General features: G+C 46.9%; 1 long non-coding RNA gene across 1 annotated transcript; it reads right to left on the bottom strand.

Annotated features, from left to right (window-relative positions):
* Nucleotides 1-263: 263 nt before the first annotated feature.
* Nucleotides 264-16,186, bottom strand: LOC124517679 (uncharacterized). Its single transcript, XR_006963534.1, has 3 exons — nucleotides 15,871-16,186; nucleotides 533-631; nucleotides 264-358 (listed from the first exon to the last, which is right to left on the bottom strand). It is a non-coding gene; the product is annotated as an uncharacterized LOC124517679 (long non-coding RNA).
* Nucleotides 16,187-20,902: the final 4,716 nt, after the last annotated feature.

Below are 20,902 nucleotides of genomic sequence, written 5' to 3'. Positions count from 1 at the left end.
CCTGAGCCTAAAGCAAGAGTTCGATGCTTAACTGACCACCCAGGCGCCCCTCCCCCCGCCAACCCTGGTTTTTTTTCCCTATGTTTTTAAGCTCTTCAACTACCATTTCTCCTAATTTAAACTCTTGCCAGATCCTAACTCCCAACTCTGGGGTGGTTATTCTCTGCACTGAATAAGTCAGTATCCTAGGTGTTTCTGCAAGAACACCTTCTCAGGGCTGCCCCCATCCAGGCTGGCAAACCAGTGGCTTGGCTGTCACCTGAAGCCACATGTCATCTGAAAATCTGATGCTCCTGCTTTGCGTTGCATCATCTGATTTCCGGTCATAAGCATTGGCATTAATGTTGAAGTCAGTCACCTGTTTAAAAAAAAGCACGAAGTCCCTTTGCAGCCAAATCCACTGAAATTTCCCAATGTTTTCCAACACCAGAAGTCTCCCAGAATCAGGACTTAGCCAGACAGGATAATTCAGGCCCAGACATGATACACACTGAAGGGGAAGGAAGGATGGTTAGGGGTGAGAGCCACTTACTGAGAATAGAATCGCTGGTGTTTATCCTCAGCTCAGCCAACAACTTCCCTGGTGCCCCCACAGGCCACAGCCAGGCTCTGTTTCTAAACGGCAGTTTTCCTGATGACAAAATCGGAAGAGCCTTGTGTCCTTACAGCTAGAGGCAAGAACCCTTGTGTGTTCTTTTTTTTTAAGTGGACCAAATGATCACAATTGGTTGTGATTTTTTTTTTTTAATGTTTATTTATTTCTGAGAGAGAGAGAGAGCTTGCACAACGGAGGGGCGGAGAGAGACAGGGAGAGAGAGAATCCCTAACAGTCCTGATGTGGACTCAATCCCACCAGCCGTGACATCATAACCTGAGCCAAAATCAAGAGCCAGATGCTCAATCAACTGATCCACCCAGGCACCCTGGGTGATTTTTTTTTTTTAATAATAAAGTTTTAGAACAGTTTTAAATTTACAGAAAAGTTGTGAAGATAGTGCCAGCAATTCTCCATATACCCTACACCGTCTGCGTTTCCCGCATGATTTTCCCATATTACAAACACCTTACATTATTATCATGTATTTGTCACAATTGACCAATGTTTGTATTTATTTTGTGGAATTTTTTTCAATGTTTACTTTTGAGAGAGAAAGCGAGAGACCGTGTGTGAGCAGGGGGAGGGGCAGAGAGAGGGAGACACAGAATCTGAAACAGGCACCAGGCTCTGAGCTGTCAGCACAGAGCCTGACATGGGGTCCGAACCCACCAACAGCGACACCAGATGCCACTGAACTGCAGGGTTGTCGATTTTAAAGCTTATTTCCTATTTGGGACACTTAGGTTATTTTCAGTTTTGGGTTCCTACAAATAATTCTGTAATAAGCTAGGTTGGGTTTTCTGCTAACCAAATCTTTGCATACAGATTTGTTTTCTTCACATAAATTTCTAAACATAGAATCGAAGGGTTAGGGTGACATATTTGAAATCTTTGGATGCGAACTGCTGAACGCCCTCCGCATTTCCACTCTCACCCCGGACAGCGTATGAAATGCCTATTTCTCTATATCCCCACCAACACCGCATATTAAATAGTTGTTTAAAAATCTGTGCAAATTGCTTTGGTGTGTTTTTAAAAAAATTTTTTTAAATGTTTTTATTTATTTGAGCGCCTGGGTGGCTCAGTCGGTTAAGAGTCCGACTTTGGCTCAGGTTGTGAAATCGCGGTTTGTGAGTTTGAGCCCTGCATCAGGCTCTGTGCTGACAGCTCGGAGCCTGGATCCTGCTTCAGAATCTGTGTCTCCCTCTCCCTCTGCCCCTTCCCTACTCACACTCTGTTTCTGTCTCTGTCTCTCTCAAAAATAAACAAACATTTAAAAAAATTTTTTAAAGAAATATCATAAACAAAAACAAGTGTTCTGTGGATAGGAACTTCATTGTGCCTCAATTCCTCTTTAAAATAGGAATAAAAATATCAACCTCCTTGAGGAATTATCGGGATCAAATAAGTTAATACAAAGGCGTTATGATAAATATCAACACATGTAGAATCAAAATTAACAACTCAGGAAACAACAGACATTGGTGAGAATGCAGAGGAAAGGGAACACTTTTGTACTGCTGGTGGGAATGCAAACTGGTGTAGCTACTTGGGAAAACATGAGAGGTTCCTCAGAAAATTAAAAATACAACTACCCTAGACCCAGCAATTGCACTACTAGGTATTTATCCAAAGGATACAAAAAAATGCTGATTCGAAGGGGCACATGCACCCCAATGTTTATAGCCAATAGCCAAAGTATCAAAAGAGCCCAAATTCCCATCGACTGATGAATGGATAAAGAAGATGTGGTACAATGGAGTATTACTCGGCAATGAAAAAGAATGAAACCTTGCCATTTGTAAAACGTGGATGGAACTAGAGTATATTATGGTGAGCGAAATAAGTCAGAGAAAGACAAATATCATATGATTTCACTCATATGTGGAATTTAAGAAACACAATAGATGAACACAGAGGAAGGGAAGGAAAAATAAGGTTAAAAACAGAGAGGGAGGCAAACCATAAGAGACTCTTAAATACAGAGAACAAACTGAGGGTTGCTGGCAGGGTGTTGGGTGGGGGAATGGGCTAAATGGGTGATGGGCATGAAGGAAGTGCTTGTTGGGATAAGCCCCAGGTGTTTTATTGTCGATGAATCACTAATTTCTATTCCTGAAATCATGATTACACTATATGTTAACTAACTTGGATTTAAATAAAATAGGGGCGCCTGGGTGGCTCCATCAGCTAAGCATCCGACTCTTGGTTTCGCAGGCCATGATCTCAGGCTTTCGTGGGTTTGAAACCCACGTGGGGCTCTGCACTGAGCATGAAGCTGCTTGGGATTCTCTCCCCCCCCACCCCTCCCCTGCTCACACTGTCTCTGTCTCTCTCAAAATAAATAAATTAAAAAAAACCTAAATAAAATAAAAAAAAAACCCACATGTGAAATCTTATGTGTGGCTGGGCGACCTTCTATGAAAATGTTATTAAGGATTGCCGCAACATCCAGGTCTTTGTTCTTGGGTGTCAGGAGATAGTGTTAGGCAGGGTCATATGACTGGCTCTGGCCAACAGATTATGATCAGAAGTGATGTGTCACTTCCTATCTGAGGGAGCAAAAAGCCACCGTAAGTAAGACTCTCCAGGCTTCGTCTTCCCCTTCGCGGAGGGTGGAGTCCCAAGACAGAAGCTGCCTGCATCCCTGAGTCACTGTGCATCATCCCGTGGAGGGCAGCAGCTGTGATGGATTGTTGCCTGGACCCAGAGCAGGCTCTGCCTGAGCAAGGAATTCACTTCCGTGAGGTTTAGCTGATTCGATCTTCTTGTCATTGTGGTTCAGTCACTGGCAGTAGCCTGACTACTAGAACAGATGTTTGAACGCTCCCAGACAATAACCCACACAGTGCATTTGGAGGATGCAGCGTACCGCCCCCCGAATCCTTCACCCCACCCTGAGCCTGGGCCTCTCCTGTTCTCTTACAAAAGGCTGTTGCTTCAGCTGCTGGGAGAATTCGCAGAAACGCAGTCTGCCAAACATATTGGTACCATCAGCTCTTAGCACCCCTGGGGTACAGGGGACATGATTCTAATTTTTTTTTTCAGTTGAGATCTAACTGGCAATTGACATGTAACACTGTATTAGTTCCAGGTATGCAACATAACGATTCAATATTTGTATATATTGTTAAATGATGACCACAGTAAATTTAGTTAACATCCATCACCGCACAGCTTTACAGACCCTTTCTCCTTGTGAATAGAACTTGTAAGATTTACTGTTTCAACAACTTTCCAATGTACGACACGGTATTATTAACTCTAGTCTCCATGCTATACAAGTGCTGTATTTTTTAAGAAGGAAAGAAAATGTCCTTGTGATTTTGGGATTGTGGTCTGCCAGCGCCATGGTTAACGCACCCCCGTTTAGGAAGAGCTAGGGAAGATGCACATATTTGCACCTGTTCCTTGTGCTGGGCAGCCTCTGAGGGGGTCCCCAAAGATCCACACCTCCTGGTATTCATGCCCTTGTGTAATTCCCTTCCCCATGGTGTGGGCTGAACTCACTGACTTGCTTCCAATGAGTAGAAATACAGCCGAAGTGATGGACGTCACCTCCAAGGGTAGGTTATAAAAAACCGTCATTTCTGTCTTGGGCACCTCCTTTCTTTTCCTCTGCTGAAAAGAATCCAGCTGCCAGGTCCTGAGCTGCCCCGTAGAGGCTTAATTAACATAACTATCACCCAAACTGTTTCCTTTCCCAAAGGAGATTACAATAGAATCTTCTTGTAATCCCTCCTTCTGGTCCTTCCCTGTCCTCCCCCACATCCCCAGGCAACCTTTCATCTGTTTTCTGTGGCTATAGATTAGTTTGCATTTTCTGTAAAGGGAATGAATCATAAGGCACGCACTTTTTTTTGGGGGGGGGGTCTGGCTTCCTCTACTTAGCATAGTTATTCAGAGATTCACCCGTGTTGTACTGTGGACCGAGAGTTCATTTCTTCTCACTGCTGCATAGCAGTCCCCTGTATGGATGCACTATGGTCTGTTTATCTTTCCACCTGTTGGACACTCGGGTTGCTTCCAGTTTCTGCCTATTGCAGAGAAACACAGGGGGGTGCCTGGGGGGCTCAGTTGGTTAAGCATCTGATTTCAGATCAGGTCACGATCTCACACTTCATGAGTTCAAGCCCCGCTTCCGGCTTGCTGCCTTCAGTACAGAGCCTGCTTCAGATCCTGTGTCTCTGGCTCTCTCTGGCCCTCCCTCACCCAAATACTAAACAAAAAAAATATTTTAAAGAAGAGCATGTAAGTATAAGTGCGGATATAGGCTTTCTTTTCTCTTTGGTAAATACCTAGGAGTATTGGTGGAAATGGTATTGGAAATGGTAGAGTATTATCGTGAGTGTATGTTGAATTTTATTTTATTTTATGAAGTTTATTTTTATTATTTTTTATGTTTATTTTTATTTTTGAGAGACAGAGTACCAGCAGGGGAGGGGCAGAGAGAGAGGGAGACACAGAATTGGAAACAGGCTCCGGGCTCTGAGCTGTCAGCAAAGACCTGAACATTGGGGCTCGAACTCAGGGAGTGTGAGATCATGATCTGAACTGAAGTCGGACTCTTAACTGACTGAGCCACCCAGGTTCCCCTATGTTTTTATTTATTTATTTATTTATTTATTTATTTATTTTTAATTTTTTTTTTCAACGTTTATTTATTTTTGGGACAGAGAGAGACAGAGCATGAATGGGGGAGGGGCAGAGAGAGAGGGAGATGCAGAATCGGAAACAGGCTCCAGGCTCTGAGCCATCAGCCCAGAGCCTGACGCGGGGCTCGAACTCACGGACCGCGAGATCGTGACCTGAGCAGAAGTCGGACGCTTAACCGACTGTGCCACCCAGGCGCCCCTCCTATGTTTTTATTTTTAAAGTAATCTCCACACAGTTGGATATTACCTAATTCTCTAAACTCACAATCCCAAGATCGAGAGTAAGATTCCCTACCAACTGAGGCAGCCAGGCATCCTGTATACTGAATTAACATTTTTTTTTTAAAAGTTTATTCACTTATTTTGAGAGAGAGAGAGACTACGGGAGGGGCAGAGATAGAGGACGAGAGGATCCCAAGCAGGCTCTGCACCATCATCACGGATCCTGATGGGCTCAAACTCATCAACCATGAGATCATGATCTAAGCCTAAACTAAGTGTCAGGTTCTTAATGGGCTGAGTCATCCAGGCACCCCCTGTATGTTGAATTTTAAAAGAAACTCTTGGCTTATTTTTCAAAGTGATTGTACCACTCTACAGTCCCACAAACTACTCTGTAAGATGTTTAACCATTCTGGAACTAACCAGTAAACACCACAAGTCCCAGTGTCTGTGACAGCCATCTCCCACCACCCCCCATTCCAAATGCTTCCCAGAATGGGGCGATACCCCCACCTCTGCTAGACCAGAGGCATTCTTGTTCCAGTGGTAGGAACCTCCATTTATGAACCATGGAAGAAAGCTTGTGAACCCATATTTCTTTTTTTACTTCTTTTTTTTTAATTTTTTTTATTTTAAGAAAGAGCGCACATGAGCAAGGGAGAAGGGGCAGAGGGAGAGAGAGAGAGAATCCTAAGCAGCTGCCATGCTGCGCGGTGCAGATGAATCCTGACATGGGGCTTGATCCCACAGCCCTGGGATCATGACCTGAGCTGAAATCTAGAACCGGAGGCTCAACCAACTGAGCCACCCAGGTGCCCCTGTGAACCCATATTTCTGAACTGAGTTCATGGTAGCCAATGTACAAGACGGTAAGAAGAGCAGGAGGTAGCGACTAGTGGTACATCTTGGCTTGGCTTTGCATTTTGTGGTTCTTTGGTTTCTGAAAAGACCAAACTGCTCTTTATTTAGAAAACCACGGTTTACATGTAGTGGAGAAACACCCCGTGGTGGTTGGAACTTACAGTCAGGAACCATTTGTTTTCTATTCTTAACTTTGCCTCTGGCCCTGGAGCCTCCCAAAGCCTCCCTGGGGTAAAAATAAGTGGTGTTTGGTAATCTGGGGCTGAAAGGTGGTACTTAAGTCAAAAGTACACCTGAACTCAGCTAATTTTCTCTAATCACCTGTACCAGCCAAGGATCAGCGGGTGCGGGGGGGCTTGGGGGGGGACATGATTATGATGCAACCACAACCACGCACTGCAGGACGGCACGGAACAGTGTTGTGATTCTGAAAACCTTCATCCCTGGACCTTATCAAGCTGGAGTGTGCATCAGAATCCCCAGGAGGGCTTGTTAAAGCACAGACTGCCTGGTCCCACCCCAGAGATTCTGATTTCAGGTGTCTGGAGGGGTGCCTGAGAATTGTCATTTCTTTCTTCCCTTCCTTCCTTCCTTTCAGTATGCTCCACATGGAGCCCAAAGTGGGGCTTGAACTCACAACCCTGAGATCAAAACCTGAGCTGAGATCAAGAGTCAGATGCTTAACTGATTCCTACCCCCCCTTTCTAAAAAATTAAAAAAGATTTTTTAGGGGCGCCTGGGTGGCTCAGTCAGTTAAGCGTCCAACTTTGGCTCAGATCATGACCTCGCAGTTCGTGAATTTGAGCCCCACATCGAGCTCTCTGCTGTCACTGCCCACTTGGGATCCTCTGTCTCCCTTTCTCTCTGCCCTTCCCCAGCTCTCATGCACACTCTCAAAAATGAAAACAAATTAAAGAAATTTTTATTTTTTATTTATTAAAACTTTTTATATTAATTAATTATAGTTTTTATTTTAGAGAATCTTCGTTTCTAGTAAGTTCCCAGTTGGCACACCTGCTACTGATCATGGGGCCACTCTCTGAGATGCGCTTCCTTCCTGGAGGTCTTTGCTAAGGTCAAGTCCAGCTGAGTCAGTGACCTTCAGCTGGGGTGATTTTGACCACCAGGGGGCGAGACTTGGAGACATTTCTGGTTGCCACAGCTGGTGTGCAGTGGGCATTGCTACTGGCATCTAGTGGGTAAAAGCCACGTCTCAAAGCATGAGACAGCCCCCCACAGGAGTTATTCGACCCAGAATATCAACAGTGCTGAGGCTGAGAAACTCTGAACTGCCGAGGAAAGCATAAATACATCAGAAGATTATTATTACAAGGAGTAAATAATACGCAGCCATTAGGAAGAATGCCCTTTAGACCTTTTATTTCTTTTTTTCTTAGGCATTTTTAAAAATGTTTATTTATGTATTTTTAAGAGAGAGAGAGGGAGTATGAGCAGGGGAGGACAAAGAGAGGGAGGCAGAGAATCCCAAGCAGGCTCCACTCTGTCAGCACAGAGCCCGACTTGGGGCTTGAACTCATGAACCAGTGAGTCGGATGCTTAACTGACTGAGCAAGCCAGGTGTCCCATTTTCTTAGACCTTTTTGAAACTTGAGGAATTGTTTGTGATGGGGGGCAGGGGAGAAAAGGAATACGTTCAACATTATCAGTGGTTTCATTAATTTTCTTTATACTTTATCACTTCCTAGAAGTTTCTTGTTTCTGTGTTTATTTATATGGCATCTGTCTCCATTTAAAAGGACCTAATCTAGTACACTTTAGGAGAGTGTTAACTAGTCGGTGGATACGTGGCTGGGGAAACCCAATGTCTTATAAGTCAAATCAATGGCGAGTTGACAGGTTCTTAACAACTGACTCCCTGAAAAGAAAAGCTCTGGTTTGCAGTATTTGCTGATTTTCATGCTGTAAACATGCCCCCCCCACCCCCGGTGGCTGATTTCAAGCCACCTCATGATGTCACCGGAGAAGGAGTTGGGTAGATGAGCACAACTGGCTGGCCAAGCCCATAGGAGCCAGGGGCCCTGCTGTTAATTATGGAAATAATTATGTTAATATAAAAGACTGGAAAAATATATACATTTTTTAATGTTTGTTTTTGAGAGAGAAAGAGAGAACGAGTGGGGGAGGGACAGAGAGAGAGGGAGATACAAATCTGAAATAGGCTCCAGTCTCCGAGCTGTCAGCACACAGCCCAACGCAAGGCTCGAACCCACGAACCGTGAGATCATGACCTGAGCTGAAGTCGCAGAATGCTCAACTGACTGAGCCATCCAAGAGCCCCAAGACTGGAAAAAAGTATTAAAAGACTGGAAGGAAAAATGGCAAAAGGCTAATAGTAGTACATTGGGATTATGCAAACATTAGAAACTATGAAACTCCAGCTTAATACGAAATGAATTTGAGAGTGGAGGGGGTGGTGGTGGGGGGTGGGTAGGGAAACAGAGGTGGCTCCTAGGCTGGGTTATGTCCTGGATTATGGAGGAATAGAATCACCTAGCCATTCAATCGACGGAATGGGAAAAGATATTTGCAAATGACCTATCGGATAAAGGGCTAGCATCCAAAATCTATAAAGAACTCACAAACTCCACACTCCCAAAATAAATAATCCAGTGAAAAAATGGGCAGTGGACATGAATAGACACTTTTCCAAAGAAGACATCCATATGGCCAACAGGCACATGAAAAGATGCTCAATGTCACTCCTCATCAGGGAAACACAAGTCAAAACCACACTCAGATACCACCTCACACCAGTCAGAGTGGCTAAAATGAACAAATCAGGAGACTATAGGTGTTGGCGAGGATGTGAAGAAATGGGAACCCTCTTGCACTGCTGGTGGGAATGCAAACTGGTGCAGCCGCTCTGGAAAACAGTGTGGAGGTTCCTCAAAAAATTAAGAATACAATTATCCTACGACCGAGCAATAGTGCTACCAGGCATTTACCCAAGGGATATAGGAGTGCTGATGCATAGGGGTACATGTACCCCAATGCTTATAGCAGCACTTTCAACAATAGGCAAATTATGGAAAGATCCTAAAGGTCCATCAACTGACAAACGGATAAAGAAGATGTGGTTTATATATACAATGGAATAGTACTTGAGAAAGAATGAAATCTGGCCTTTTGCAGCAATGTGGATGGAACTGGAGGGTATTATGCTGAGTGAAATAAGCCAGGCAGAGAAAGACAGATACCATGTTTTCACTCATAGGTGGATCCTGAGAAACTTAACAGAAGACCATGGGGGAGGGGAAGGGGAAAAAAAGTTACAGAGAGGGAGGGAGGCAAACCATAAGAGACTCTGGGATACTGAGAACAAACTGAGGGTTGATGGGGGGGTGGGGGAGAGGGGAAAGTGGGTGATGGGCATTGACGAGGGCACCTGTTGGGATGAGCACTGGGTGTTGTATGGAAACCAATCTGACAATAAATTAAAAAAAAAAAAAAAAAGAATCACCTAGCCATTAATGTTACTTAGCTCCCAATTTCTGGTCTCCACCCAAATTCTAAATTTGTGACTGAGAGAATCAGTTGACATGATCCTATGTCAATTGTAGTGGAGGTTGGGGACGGGGGGGGGGGGGAAGATGCATATAAACATGCGGTGCATGGCGGGGGGGCATGTGCTGCAGGTGAAATGTGGGTGAGGTAGAAGTGATGGGGGCTGGGAGACTCTGCTGTGGAATGCCCGGTCAAGGAGGACTGCTCAGAGGAAGTGACATGTGAACTGAGACCTAAATGACAAGAAGGTGCCTGACAGCCTGGGACTGTGTTTTGAGAACAGCCAGCAAATGCCTTCCCACTCAAGATGCCATCTGTGCATTGGGGCACGGGCATCGCTGGGGGCTTATTGGATGCGCACCCACCCAGGGCGCACCCCAGCTGTGTGGAACTGGACTGTGCATTTGAATGAGATCGACGGGGGCGGGGGGATTCAGGTGAGAATCACAGAGCTGGGGATTGAATTCGAGAGCCTGCCTTACTGTTTCAGGATGCTGGTTTCGGTCAGGTACTGTGACTCCACTGCATAGACATTTCGCCTCAATGAGAAGCTGTTTCTCTAGTGAGACCCAGGCTGGCAAACGGAACTGCGCCTTTGTTTTTCAGAGCTGTGCCATTTTATTACTTTATTTTATTTTTTAAATGTTTATTTTTGAGAGAGAGAGGAGAGCGCACACACAAGTAGAGGACGGGTAGAGAGAGGGAGAGGGAGACACAGGATCTGAAGTGGCTCCAGGCTCTGAGTTGTCATCACAGAGCCTGACATGGGGCGCGAACTCATGAACTGCAAGATCATGGGCTGAGCTGAAGTTGGATGCTGAACCGAATGAGCCACCCCAGCGCCCCTGAGAGCTGTGCCATTTTAAAACTGGTTTTGAGGGGCACCTGAGTGTCTCAGTCTGTTAGGCATCTGACTCTTGGTTTCAGCTCAGGTCATGATCTCATGGTTCGTGAGTTTGGGTCCTGTGTTGGGCTCTGCGTGGACAGCATAGAGCCTTCTTGGGATTCTCTGTCTCCCTCTCTCTCTGCCCCTCCCTGGCTCGTGTTCTCTTTCCCTCTCTCTCAAAAACAAACATTTAAAAAACCCCCACAGATTTTAGGAAAGTGAAGGAATCACTTAGCAGGCAGAAGCCGGAGGCCTGAGAAACAGCGTTATCATGAGACTTTTCACAGTGACATCACCACCGGGCTGAAGCGTGCCTTCAGCCCAAGCCCTGGGCACCACAGGCAGAGTTCTCACAAGCCGGAAAGGCCACGGGCTGTCTTTCTGAATGCACTTAATTGCCTGTGATTCACCCCTCAGAGAGGAGCCAGAAAGAGAGATCGTTCCTAACCAGAGTACTATCTGATAACTGGCAGCAACTTGCAGCTACAGTTCCAGGCTGAACACCAGCCCTGGAAGGAACACGCTGTTGTAATGGGGCAAAGTTGCATAAAAGGTGGGTAAAAGCAAAGAGGAAGCACAACCAGCAACCTCAAATTTCCCCAAGCTATAGGAGATTACATTTATTTAGCACTGCGCAGATTACTACGTCCTTTACATATAACGAGCAATGGATTGCGTTTAGCTGTTGGTGCAGAGACCCAACCACAGCTGCTCATATAAACTAGAGGGCTTTTCTTTTACTTAAATAGTGGTCTGAGGACATCCACAAATTCATCAGACTTCCTCCTTTCTGCTCCACTATTCTCAGCATATGGCTGCCTTCCTCAAGGTTACCTCATGGTCAAAGATGGCTGCTGCAGCCCTGGCTACCTTGTTTGAGTTCCAGGCAACAGGAAGGAGGAAGTAGCAAGAGCAAGAGACCAAGCTAAGTCACTTCCTTTTAAATAGCTTTCCTGGAAGCCCCACCCAATGACTTCCTCTTATGATTTCATCATCCTCCCTTCCTTGCAAAGGAGGCTGGGAAATGTAGTCCTTAAGCTGGGCACACTGCCCACTTGAATACAATTTAGGCTCTGTTTGCAAAAAATAACTGTCGAATGGATATTGGGAGAGAAGCATGCAGTCTCCAACATGCTTACATTATCCCATTCTGTGCTCAGTTTTGAGAGACCTTTGGGAGAATCTATAATTTCCCCCACAAGGTCTGAGATTCTCTGACACTTTTTTCTGTGTTATAAACAGACTAGCAGTATTTTTTCTTTCTTTTTCTCTGGGGGGGGAGGGGAGAGAGAGAGAGAGAGAGACAGAGAGAGAGAGAGACAGAGAGAGAGAGAATCTTAAGCTGGCTATATCTCATGACCTCGGGTTCATGATCTGAGCTGAAATCAAGAGTCGGATGCTCAATCAACTGAGTCACCCAGGCACCGCAAGATTAGCAGTATTTTCTCTTTTTCTTAGGAAAGGTACAATTATTTGCCCAAGGTAAGCTGCATTTCATAGCAAGGGGAGGAGAACATATAAGGTTTCAAATCTGTCAAAAATCTTCTTTCACAATTTGTTTTCTGTGTTTCTACAGAAAACAAGAGTTTAGGGAGAAACACGTCCCTTTAATTTACCAAGTGAGGTGAGTTGTGACCACATTTGATCACAGGAAAGGCATGAGAAGGAATCAGAACACGTCCCTCCCACACTCCTTCCCCCACCTCCCAGAAGAGCAGATCACTGTTCCCATACGCGGTGACTGAAATGTGAGTGGGGGGAGTCACCCGCATCTCCAACAAGCCACCCCACCTTTGGAGTCCAGGACTGCACGGTCATAGAATCTCACCCTCAGTAGGAAGCTGAGTGCAGCACGGGTACAATCGAGATGTGGTGTTTTAAAGTATATCCCCATTTCTATGGCATGCCTCCCTTCAAAGGTGGAGCCAGTCCCCCTGGCCTTGACTGCGACCCAGAGTTAGTGGCTTGCTTCCATGGAAGAGACTGTACACATGCTGCATGACTTCTGAGGCTGGGTCATAAAAAGGAGAACTTCCTCCTGGCATTCTCCCTCAGCTCACCCCCTCTGGGGGAACCAGATGCCATGTCTTGCAGCAAAAGTGAAATTCAGAAACCAGCTCAAGAGTGTACTTAATAACGCCAACACTGGTGCTAAACTTGAGCAGGCAACGTATTAAAACCCAAAAAGGACTGCCTTTTTTTAAATGTATGTGCAGTGAAATGTTAAGTAAAAGATGTTTGATTTTATCTTATTTTTATTGACCTCTTGTGCTCACAATGTTATTTGACTTTTCTCATGTCTTTTGACTCATGCCCTTCATTCTAACTTTGAGCTTTCCTGGCAGTAATTGATCTATGAGGCCGCGTGTATGGCCTACTGTGATGAATGCACGCATCATGTATCACGAGAAGCTGTGGGTATCACCCATTCTCTTGATGTTGCTGTGTGGTAGTCCAAGAGAGAAGGAAAAAGATGGGCTTCCATTTCAGTTTTAATTCAATCACATGGGGGCGCCTGGGTGGCTCAGTCAGTTGAACGTCCGACTTCGGCTCAGGTCACAATCTCGTGGTTCATGAGTTCAAGCCCCGCGTCGGGCTCTGTGCTGACAGCTCAGAGCCTGGAGCCTGCTTCAGATTCTGTGTCCCCCACTCTCTCTGCCCCACCCCTGCTTGTGCTCTCTCTGTGTCTTTCAAAAATGAATAAACATAAAAAAATTTTAATTCAATCATGTGAACAAATAATCTTGGGAGTGTGGAAAGCCTTTCTAAGCCTGATGCAAAACTCAGGAGCTATAAATTCAAAGACTGAACTCTTTAAAAAATTTTTCAGGGGCGCCTGGGTTGCGCAGTCGGTTGAGCGTCCGACTTCAGCCAGGTCACGATCTCGCGGTCCGGGAGTTCGAGCCCCGCGTCAGGCTCTGGGCTGATGGCTCAGAGCCTGGAGCCTGTTTCTGATTCTGTGTCTCCCTCTCTCTCTGTCCCTCCCCCGTTCATGCTCTGTCTCTCTCTGTCCCAAAAATAAATAAACGTTGAAAAAAAAAATTAAAAAAAAAATTTTTTCAAAGCAAGAAAAATGGAAAAGGATAAACGAAACAGAAAGCCAATGACAATCTGGGAAACTAGACTAGTCAAAGTACAGCCATAAGGAGATAACCTTTTTTCATTTCTTTGATCAGCGAAGTGCAGAGTTTTTGGTTTTTTTTTAATACCATTAGTAAGACTATGGAAAAATGGCACACATGTATTTATGGGAGCCAGTGCCAATTGCTCTGCCTTTCTGAAGCACATTTTCTTTTTCTTTTTTTTGTATTTTTTTTATGTGTATTTATTTTTGAGAGAGACAGAGCCTGACATGGGGCTTGATCCCATGAACCATGAGATCATGACCTGAGCCAAAGTCAGGAGTCGGCTGCTCAACCGAGTGAACCACCCAGGAGGCCCTTTCAGAATATTTTAAAAGGATTTATGTACTGACAAGGAATGGTGTCAAACTATGTTAAGAGAAAGAAGAGTGCGATAGTACTCATAAAATGATCGTGTGCTTTTCCTTAAAGGGGCGACATACATATGTATAGTTACATACACACATACACAAGGACACCATTTCCAAAGGTTACATGTTAGCTCTTTTTTTTTTTTTTTCAACGTTTATTTATTTTTGGGACAGAGAGAGACAGAGCATGAACGGGCGAGGGGCAGAGAGAGAGGGAGACACAGAATTGGAAACAGGCTCCAGGCTCTGAGCCATGAGCCCAGAGCCTGATGCGGGGCTCGAACTCACGGACCGCGAGATCGTGACCTGGCTGAAGTCGGACGCTTAACCGACTGCGCCACCCAGGCGCCCCTACATGTTAGCTCTTGAGTATAGGATTGAGACACATGCCAGACAAGGTAGGTGGAATAACTTTTCACTTCTTACTTTCTGTTCTTCTATGCAATTGGAATTCTTCCATTGAAACAAGGAGTACTTGTTAGAACCAGTGAATACAGAATACGGTGCTCTTACAGGGGATTCTACCTCATGGAATGTATAAGAAAGGAGGAATTAAAGGATGGCCAAGATGGGTTAGTTGTACAGAGACCCTGAGTACGTGTTCCTATACTACTAAAACACTGAAAACAGCCAAAATGCTTTGTGGTGATGAACTGATACATTATGATGGGCCTGTACCATGGGGTACTATGTGACTGTTAATAAGAAGTAAGCAGGTGACTACTGTTGACATTTAAGGAACATGGGTTTGAACTGCGTTGGTCCACTTATATGCAAATTTTTTTCAGTCAATACAGTACAGTTCTGTGAATGTATTTATTCTTCCTTGTAATGTTCTTAGTCACATTTTCTTCTCTCTAGCTTCCTTTATCGTAAGAACACAGTATATAATACATACATAGCATACAACCTACATGTTAACCAACTGTATATGTTATGATGGATGAGGCTTCCAATCAATAGAAAGCTATCAGTAGTTAAGTTTCAGGGGTGTACAAAGTCACATGGATTTTCAACTGTGCGTGGAGTCATACGCTTAACCTCCACATCGTTCAAGGGTCAACTGTATACTGTTGGCATGGAAAAAATGTATTACAAAATGGAAAATAAAAGGTCAGTTTCATAACAAGCTGTGTAATATATCTTTTGTGTTTAAAAGTGTTTACGGGGGCGCCTGGGTGGCGCAGTCGGTTGGGCGTCTGACTTCGGCCAGGTCACGATCTCGCGGTCCGTGAGTTCGAGCCCCACGTCAGGCTCTGGGCTGATGGCTCGGAGCCTGGAGCCTGTTTCCGATTCTGTGTCTCCCTCTCTCTCTGCCCCTCCCCCGTTCATGCTCTGTCTCTCTCTGTCCCAAAAATAAATAAAAAAACGTTGAAAAAAAAAAAGTGTTTACGTATAGGGGTGCCTGGGTGGCTCAGTCAGTTAAGCATCCGACTTTGGTTCAGGTCATGATCTCGAGGTTTGTTCGAGCCCTGCATTGGGCTGTGTGCTGACAGGTCAGAGCGTGGAGCCTGCTTCAGATTCTGTGTCTCCGTCCCTCTCTGCCCCTCACCCACTCACGCTCTCTCTCTCTCAAAAATAAATGAATGTTAAAAAAAAACTTAAAAAAAAAGTCTTTATGTATACATACCTGAAAGTCTGGAAGGTGTTAAAAATCAAAGTGCAGGGGCACCTGGCTGCCCTAGTCTGTGAAGCATGTGATTCTTGATCTTGGGGTCCTGAGTTCCAGCCCCACGTTGGGCATGGAGCCTATGAAAAAAAAAAAAAAGAAGAAAGTATACATTAACTCACATTTTCTTCAGTCATCAAATGCTACTTACTTTAAACGGATGTGAAGTTTCCAGAGTTTAGCTGAGAGATGTCACATGCACTGTGGCTCCTATAGACCTCCCAATTCCAAGGTTGGAGGCTAATCCAGGATCACTTTCTCAGGCCCCTTGAGGACTAATTTTTTTTTTTTTTTTTTTTTTTTTTAGTGCCAGTCTTTATTGAGTAATTTCGTGGATGTGTGAGGAACTCAGTTCTTTTCTCATTTATTCTCATTGAATCTTGAAAGCAAACCTCAGGAATTTCTGTTATCATCTCCATTTTTGATGCTCAAAGAGTCTTACTAATGTGTCCAAGGTCACTCAGACAGGAAGTGCCTATAAAGTTATTTAGAAAGCCAAACTAGATGGCACTATCTCATCAATAGAAAGAAAAAAAATGTGGTTCAAGTCAAACTAGATTATTACTGGTTTTGTAAGCCTTTTCCATGTCTGTGCCTTTCTTTTTATTTTATTATCTTTTTAATGTTTGTTTATTTATTTTTTTTTTTAATTTTTTTTTTCAACGTTTATTTATTTTCGGGACAGAGAGAGACAGAGCATGAACGGGGGAGGGGCAGAGAGAGAGGGAGACACAGAATCGGAAACAGGCTCCAGGCTCTGAGCCATCAGCCCAGAGCCTGACGCGGGGCTCGAACTCACGGACCGCGAGATCATGACCTGGCTGAAGTCGGACGCTTAACCGACTGCGCCACCCAGGCGCCCCATGTTTGTTTATTTTTGAGAAAGACAGAGACAGTGTGTGAATGGGGGAGGGGCAGAGAGAAAGGAAGACAGAATCTGGGACAGGCTCCAGGCTCTGAGCTGTTAGCATAGAGCCCGATGCGGGGCTCGAACCCACAAACCGTGAGATCATGACCTGAGCTGAAGTCGGATGCTTAACCCACTGAGCCACCCAGGCGCCCCTTTATTTAATTTAATTTAATTTAATTTAATTTAATTTAATTTAATTTAATTAAAAAAATTTTTTTAACGTTTTATTTAAAAAAAATTTTTTTTTTCAACGTTTATTTATTTTTGGGACAGAGAGAGACAGAGCATGAATGGGCGAGGGGCAGAGAGAGAGGGAGACACAGAATCGGAAACAGGCTCCAGGCTCCGAGCCATCAGCCCAGAGCCCGACGCGGGGCTCGAACTCACGGACCGCGAGATTGTGACCTGGCTGAAGTCGGACGCTTAACCGACTGCGCCACCCAGGCGCCTCTAACATTTTATTTTTGAGACAGAGAGCATGAATGGGGGGAGGGTCAGAGAGAGAGGGAGACACAGAATCAGAAGCAGGCTCCAGGTTCTGAGCTGTCAGCACAGAGCCTGTCGCGGGGCTCGAATTCACGGACCGCAAGATCACGACCTGAGCCGAAGTCAGACGGTTAACCGACGGAGCCACCCAGGCGCCCCATCCCTTTATTTTATTTTTTAATGTTTATTTATTTTGTTTTTAAAAAAAATTTTTTTTTAACGTTTATTTATTTTTGAGACAGAGAGAGACAGAGCATGAACGGGGGAGGGGCAGAGAGAGAGGGAGACACAGAATCAGAAGCAGGCTCCAGGCTCTGAGCCATCAGCCCAGAGCCCGATGCAGGGCTCGAACTCACGGACCGCGAGATCCTGACCTGAGCTGAAGTCGGACGCCCAACCGACTCAGCCACCCAGGTGCCCCTAATGTTTATTTATTTTGGACAGAGACAGAGTGTGAGGCGGGGAGGGGAAGAGAGAGAGAGAGGGAGACACAGAATCTGAAGCAGGCTCCAGGCTCTGATCTGTCAGCACAGAGCCTGATGTGGGGCTTGAACCCATAAGCTGTGAGACCATGGCCTGTGCTGAAGTCAGACACTTAACCAACTGAGCCACCCAGGTGCTTTGTATCTCTGTGCCTTTCAACTTATGTGTCCCAGTGCTCTGAGGGGCCTCTGCCTTCCAGGAGCCTTGGCTGTGCTTCATGGTCTAGCAATGCTCTCCCCCCCAGGAAGTCCTCTGAAATTCCACCACTGGGAAATACGCATTTATCCTCTTTACAAATCTAACTTTCCACCATCATAGCATAGGCCATATACTGTTTTTACAGTAGCCACAGGTGAGCCTCATCCCACAGCCCTTGCAGGTTGGCTATGAGCACCCAGCAGGTATTGACGTGTAATAATGCTGCTTAGGTTTTATAAACAGCAGTTTAGAATGAAACTGACCAATAGCTTGGGTCTCCAGAGTCATCTCTGTGTGTCTGGAGGTAGGGAGGGGGAGGAAGAGAGGAAGAGAGAGAGAGAACACTCATTTAAGACCTTGGCAAGTCTCAGAAAAATCTCTATGAAAATGCCCTCAAATTAAACATTTTTTGCCATACAGGCGCCTGGGTGGCTCAGTCGGTTAAGTGCCCAACTTTGGCTCAGGTCATGATCTCGAGGTTTGTGGGTTCGAGCCCTGTGTAGGGCTGTGGTGACAGCTCAGAGCCTGGAGCCTACTTTGGATTCTATGCCTCCCTCTCTCTGCCCCTCCCCTGCTCCTGCTTTGTCTCTCTCCGTCTCTCAAAAAATACGTTAAAAAAAAATTCTTTGCGGGGCGCCTGGGTGGCACAGTCGGTTAAGCGTCCGACTTCAGCCAGGTCACGATCTCACAGTCCGTGAGTTCGAGCCCCGCGTCAGGCTCTGGGCTGATGGCTCAGAGCCTGGAGCCTGTTTCCGATTCTGTGTCTCCCTCTCTCTCTGCCCCTCCCCCGTTCATGCTCTGTCTCTCTCTGTCCCAAAAAAAATAAACGTTGAAAAAAAAAAAATTAAAAAAAAAATTCTTTGCCATAAAAATAACAGATTTTCAGATGTTTTTCTATTGTAATCATTGAAAAAATTCTTTTAATATTACAGAATCAACAGATAGTTTTTGCTGTGTTTGTGAAAAGAGGCAAGCCCCAGGCTGTGTGCCTCTGATAGTGGATGGACAAAATGCATTCATGGCCTGCTGCTCCCACTCTGGCTGCCTGAAAACTTGGGGTTCCCCTCTAACACCCACTTTTGCCTGGCATGTACTTTCTGCATGGCCTCCAACCCCCTTTCTTCCTAAACCTTACCTATCTTTTTAAAGATTCAACCAGGAAGAAGACTGCCAAGATTCTGACCTTGAAGAAGTTACTTTTTGGAGACAGCAGTCCTCTAAGAAAACACATCAATAGTAGATCATTTCATGTAGTGATACGGGGTATGAAACAGTAAAACCAGGCAATAGGAGAGTAGAGGGCTCTACTTTAACAAGGCTGGTATGACAAGAGCTCTGTGCTTACAGGCCGTTTGAGCTGAGTCTTGAGAACTGAGGGGCGGGGGAAGAGTCCAGAGAGAGTGTACCATGAGAGCAAAGGCCCTGTGGCAGAAAAGAGCTTCGTGTCCTGGGGAAACATAAAGAAGGCCAGTGTGAATGGGCAGCACAAGACAAGCAGGGGATGGTGTCAAGTGAAAATAAAGGAGGCGGACCCATATCCTGCAGGTCAAAGTGAGGAGGGTGCGCGAGGTGGCAGCTAGTGGGGGATGGTGGCCTGGCCGACTTCTCCAGCCGTGGGTGGCTCCTGCCCCTGACGCCGGAGTCTGGGGTGGCGGGTTTGCCTCTGTGCAGTCATCGCCCGTTTGCGTGGCTGCTTCCACTGGGGTGCCCCGGGGTCGCAGGGGCAACAGGGTCACCGCGCCGCGCGGGTTAACTGGAGGCCGCGCCGTCCACTCGGCGCGGCCACGCGGGTTCCGGCCGCGGGAGGCGGGGGCTGGCGCGTGACGCAGGCTGCCCGCACTTGGCCCCGCAGCGTGCTTGTCGGGACAGGTGCGGGGCCGCCACCCACCCCGGCTTGGGCTCCCCGTCCCGCGCTCCTTTGCGCTGGCGGCCTCCAGGGTGGACTGGCGGCCGCGACACGGGACGCTGTCCCCGAAGACCAGCCCGCTGGCCTTGCCACTTGCGAGTTTTTCGTCGAGCTCGGAGGCCCAAATTGCCCGTGAGAGAAATGGGACACTGAAATAAACAGATGGGGGAGCACTCTGCCAAGCTGGACACAAGTTGGGCGTTTCCTTCTCTTTCTCCACGTCCCTCCTCCCCTTTGGAAGCCCAAAGGGCTGGAGCAGGCTGGCTGCCACCCCCGACACCCCAGCGACTCAGAGGCGCGGAGGCCCGACTTACTTTTGCTTCCCCCGAGGCCGGAAAGCGCCTGAAAAGCCCCCGCGGGGCGCGGTCGCTAGGGCGGGTCACGTGACCCCGACTCGACGCCCCGCGGGGTGGTTGTGCCCAGCGGCGAGCAAGCGAGTGCGCATGCGTACCTTTTATCTCCCTCCCCCCCCCCCCCCCCCCGGTTGGCTTGGACGCAACCACTGTCAGCTCCTCCCCCTCCTCCTCCATCCTTCCCGACATATACTCCCTTTCCCCCGCCCATTGGTTACGTCAGGCAGACAGACCGGAGAACCAATCACGGAGCTGTATTCAGAGACCGGCACGCGGAACCGGTCGGATCGGGCCAATGGGGGTCCTCGAAGCGGGCGCGCCCCAACCGGGCCGGAGAGCTGAAGCCGAGTGGGCGGTGCTTCCCCAGTCAGCATGTGGGCGGGGGAGGGCGGAGACCAGCAGCCGCAGAGGCGTCGACGGCGGCGGCGACGACGACGTTCCTCAGTCTTCGGGGTGGGCTCGGCGGCATAGGCCGGGCTGTGCGGCGGGCTAGGCGGTCAGCGGCGGCGGCCTTAGGAGGGCCGCGGCGCCATGGGCGGGCGGTAGACGGGTTCGGGCCGGCGACGCGAGGTGCGGCGGCAGTCTTCCGGGCCGCGGCGACCTTCCGCGAAGCCCGGGGGTGGGGAGGTCCGGGGCGGGGGTCGTCCCGGGCTGCGT

This window comes from Lynx rufus, unplaced genomic scaffold, assembly GCF_022079265.1.
Source record: "Lynx rufus isolate CCGP_SWC_20201006 ecotype Redwood Valley unplaced genomic scaffold, mLynRuf1.p SCAF_23, whole genome shotgun sequence".
Taxonomy (NCBI): domain Eukaryota; kingdom Metazoa; phylum Chordata; class Mammalia; order Carnivora; family Felidae; genus Lynx; species Lynx rufus.
The sequence above is the reverse complement of the archived record's forward strand: the minus strand, read 5'-3'. Positions and strand labels throughout refer to the sequence as shown.